Here is a 5,065-nt window from a genome sequence, read left to right on the forward strand (position 1 = left end):
GGAAAGTGCTTCCTTCACTAGTCTCTGATGGGCTGGTGTCACATTCTCTGGCTGGCTCTGTCACTGGGGTGCTTTTGTGGGTTCTTGGAGACGACTCCATTGCTGGGGTGTCTCCCCCGAAGGCAGCTCCCTCGACGTGGGTGATGCTGTCTCCCCACAGCTCCATAGGACACTATGGTTCCTTTCTTAGGCCTTGGGAAACCCGGGTTCATGCCCTCCTCCAGTGTCACTTCCCCCCTTGAGGGGATCCTCTTGGCTGGAATCTAAGATAATCTCATCTGGCCCTCATGCTGGGACCCACATTGCTCCACAGGAAACACTCATGTCTCCTTTGCCCCACAAACTGGAGAGTGGCTGACGCTGAAGCAGCAGCACCCTCTGGGCCATCACGGCAGCCAGCTGCCACCTGCTCTTTGAATTTCCCAGGTGTGAATCAGTTATCCGTGCACTGAGGCCCCAAGACCATCATGGCCACAGAGTAAGCTCTCCTAGGGGTCTCCTTCAAGCCCCACTCTCTGGATTTGCGGTGAAGGTGACAGCAGCCTTCACCTCCCCACTTAGGGCTCACTGGTCTCTCTTTAAAATTCCTCTTAAATTTCCAATAACCCTTTTTTCAGCCTCTAGAGATGAGTGTTTTATGTACTAGAGATGGGTGCTGGCTAATGTGCAGACCCAGGTTTTTGCCACCTCTTTTCCAAGTCCCATTTGGTGGAATCCCACCTCACTTTGAAATGTGATCTCTATTAACCTGGAGCCTCAACTGGAGAGTTCCATGTCATCACCCTATTGCCCACATTTGCTTTTATGAGACACGCAGAGGAATGCCTGGCAGAGCGCGTGTACTCAACAAATGACAGTCACATGTGACCCGGGCTCACCGGCTCTCCACTTATATTCACTTCGTCACCACTACAGTTGGCTTTATCCCCATTACCTTGTTTTATACTTCCTTTAGACTACGTTTGTCTTGCTGTTGTGGAGATTTTTATTTGCTATCATCTCCAGCAGTGATTTGGAAAATAGACATATTGCTTTTAATTCTACTAGTGGTCACCCTACATTTGCTCAAAGACATCAGTAAGCCTATTTATCTCACCTTAATCATGCACAATGAGGCAATGGTCTGTGTATATTCTGCAGTTATTTAAATGGGAATTTCAGAGGGCACTCTCTGGCTGCCCACACTCATGCTACCATCTTGCCATGAGGTCTGCCCGACAGCTTTGAAAAGACACTGGGCTCTGACAGGGGCTGCTCACCTCTGTCCTGGACTTTCCCATTAGCCACCCAGCAGTTTTCAATACCTCCAGCCTTCTCCCTCTCTCTCCTCCATTCTGCTCTCAATTCTGTCTTTCTAAATGGTACATCTGGGTAGGTTACTCTTGGCTTAAAAACCTTTAGTGGTTCCCCGTTGGTTAAAATCTAAACTCCCTAGCCTGGTGTTCAGGATGCTGTGTGATCTGGCCCTGCCTTAACTTTCTAGGCCCTTCTTCTGCCACAGTGAACCACTCACCTACATGCCACCACACTGGTTTGCACCTTGGTTTTCAAGTGCATTGGTCATGTATCTCATTTCCCCATGGCTTTGCTCACATCATCCCCTCTGTCTGGAATGCCCTTTGGTATAAGAGCCCAGAACAGTGCCTGACCAGTTGTAGAATCCTGGTAACTGGTAAGCTTCCCCTCTTCGTTTCTTATCAGTCTATCAAAATCCTCCTCATCCTTCAAGGTCCAATTCAACTGTCATCCTTTTCATTCTCAGGAAAGGCTTGTCCTAACCTGACTTCCCCCCTCCAGTACCCATGACTGTCCTTCCTCTGTGTCCCCAGCCCCCAGCACTTTGTACACCTGTGTTGTAACACCAGCACCCTGGTGCTTCCCGTCTCCTGCCAGAGGGAAAGCTCCCTGAGAGCAGGACTAAGCCCAACACCTGGCAAGGCCACCGCACTCCTGCATGGGCATTTGAGCCCAGTCAGGTATAGAGTGGATGTTTGATTGATTTGAATTGCCTTCCTCGGACTGCAAGCAGACAACACCAAGCTACTAGGCAGGGCACCTTGGGACTTGGTGCCCAATCTGAATAGATATTAATTTATTATTCATACCCGTTTACTTCCAAAATTGACTAGAGGTGGCCCACACTCATTAAAACTGTTAAATTAGAAATAGAAAATTCAAGACTCCACATGGAAATAGGCAGGGGCCAAAATGCTAATCTTCTTCCTTGGGTGAAGTAGTCTTGCTGAGGGGAGCCTGCAGTGGGGTCCCCCAGCTGAGGTGGCAGATCTGAGGGTCTCCTTTGGGCTGCTTCAGTCCCCACACATTCCTTCACCCCCTCACAAACCATGGCCATGTTTGAAAATGCCTAAGATGCAAGGAGGAGAATTTAAATTCACACCAAATATCTCATCCCTGAAGGATTTGGACAGGTGGTGAGGAGGGCGTGTTGGGCTTGCTATGTGGCAGCATTTCAGCAGAGATAACCTTGTTCCTAAAGCTAAATTTGAAAAGCTTAGGCCCTTCTTCAAGGGTCACTGTACAGCACAGTTGTATTTTAACCATGGCCTAGTACAATATTCTTCACATGGCTTTCTGGTGTGGCGTTTTGATGGAAGCCAAGGGCATACACTTAAAATGTCAACCAGGGAAGCCATTTGAGCAGGAAAACCCTTCATTTGAAGGAAAACCCTTTGCCAGTTCTGAGTTGAGGGTGAACACTCACACACCCCTTAGAACTCACAGAAGCACACACTTAGATCCCCCCATGCACACACATCAACACACCATCCAACAAATGTTCTTGTGCAGACCCATTCAGACTGCAGGGACATCTCACACACACATACACTCACACACACTCACCACACTCATGCACACAGTCCCACTGGCTCCCACACATCCCGCGCATGCATGCACAGCCTCCGCAGAAAGAGACGTGGAGAGCTGTCTTATTTCTGCACCTCACTCTGCCTCCAGATTTTGCTCCCTTAGGACAGAACCTAACGTGTCTATTTAATAGATTCAATTACTCCAGGCTCCTGAGACCTTCCAACTTGATTCTGATTGCCTTAAGGTGTCAGATAATTCGGGAATAAAGAGGGAAAAGCAGCCTCAAATTCTTGAAGGGGAAGTCTTCTAGGCTGTAGTCCGCGCTGAAATTGCAGCTTTGGGAGGGGTGGTCTGGAGGGCGGGGCCAGCCTCTTGCTTCTAGGCAGGGCTCATCCTCACCGGAAGGCACCTGTCCTCAGGGAGTGCTTTGCCATGCTGCCTTGACTCTAAGGCAGCCCCTTTCTGCTGCCCTTCCTGGGAGCCTGACAGGGTGAAAAGAGGCCTAGACCAAGTGTCCCAGCAGGCAAGAAACAGTCCTACTTTCTGCCCCTGCACCCCACTCCAAGGTAATTTATTTTGTCTGCTCTCTGTCTTTAGCAACAGCGATAGCTCTTGTAGGTTGATAAATAATCAGAGGTCACAACCTTCAGAGAGCGTCAATGCCTTGCCAGACAGAGATGGATCTGCCCCGTCCCGCACTCCGGAAGCCTGGAGAGAAGCTGGGTGTGCGTGCATGCCTGCGTGCATGTGCACTGAACGAACTGCGACAGGCAGGAAGGAGGCTAAAGAGCAAGGGCTGTGGACCCAGAACGTTTGCACGTGAATCCTAGGTCACCACTGACCAGCTACCAGACTTTGGGCAAGATCTTTGCCTTCTCTGTGCCTCAGTTTCTTCTGCTGTAAAATGGGTATGATAATAGCACCTACCTCCTAGGGTGGTTGTGAGGATGGAACAAGTTATAGTATATAGCTAGCACCTGATGCTCAGCAAATGCTCCAGATATCTTGATTATTGTTTTTATAGTTAATGGGCAAGGCAAGGCTGACAGGCTGGGAGAGTCCTGGGGTGGGGAGTCCTGGCTGTGGACCCAGGGCAGCAGGAGGGGCCCTCCCTCAGCCCAGCTGGCTGTTCCCACACTCTCTCCCACCATGTCCTGCAGTCACGACCGCCTATTCAGCACCAGCGGATCCCCACATGGACACTCTTCTGGCACGGTTGGAGTGGCGCTGCTGAATCCAGGGTGCACACGAGGACGTGGAGACTGTGCCCCCTAGCAGACCCCTCCCTGATCACCTGGCCTCTCCTCCCTGTTTCCACCAGCCCTCCTGCAGAGTCTCTGCCCTTCCTCTCAACATGCCTCGCCTCGCTTTCAAGTTGGTGCTAGTCACAGCCAGGACCTCCTCAGCACTCGGAGATTTTCAGATTATCTTTGAGAGGTTTCTGCTTCCCTTTAAGTGCGGCTCCTAGAAAGGACTTCGGAGGACACAGACTGTGGTTGCATTTCAGCTCTATCGCGTCCTAGCTTTATGTCCTCGGGCATCTTAGCATTCTTGAGGCTTTATTCTCTGGGAAATAGGAATAAAATACTGGCCTCTCAAGGCTATTGTGGAGATTAAATAATATAAATGTATAAGAGCTGGGCATGCAGTAGACTGTAAATGTTATCCTTCCCCTGACTGCTGTGAAGTCCTCCTCCGCTGTGAGGAAACACCTCCTTTACTAAAACCAAAGAAGGTTCCCGGGGGGCATGTGGGAACTCTCCGGGGGAGCGAATGGGACCGGGAAGGCCAGCCGCCTGCTTCGGACCTGAAGGTTCCCGGGACCTCTTTCGGTCCAGGCTAGCATCATCCCCTTCCTGCACAATTGGGTCCCACCCCCTACTCCTTCCCCTCCTCCAATCTGAGAGCGGTCTCCCATCCCTTACTGGAGATCGGTAGGCCAGGTAGGTAGGTAGATAGGTGTTATAATGATCTCCGTTTCACAGAGGAAGAAACTGAGGCTCGGGAATCGGCGACCCGCCCAGTGGCAGCGCTGCTATTCGCTCAGGGTGGGCGCGGGCGCGGTCACGTGTGCGGAGCCTGGATCCCGGCGGTTTCGGGGAAGGCGCGGGAGCCGGCCTGGGGGTGGGGTCTCCGCCGGGGGCGGGGCGAGGGAGTAGGGGGCGGGCCGCCGCTGCCACGCAGTGCCGGGGTCCTCCGCGCCGGACCGAGCCTCTGTCGCCGCGCTGGGCGGTGC

This window comes from Diceros bicornis, chromosome 7, assembly GCF_020826845.1.
Source record: "Diceros bicornis minor isolate mBicDic1 chromosome 7, mDicBic1.mat.cur, whole genome shotgun sequence".
Lineage (NCBI taxonomy): Eukaryota > Metazoa > Chordata > Mammalia > Perissodactyla > Rhinocerotidae > Diceros > Diceros bicornis.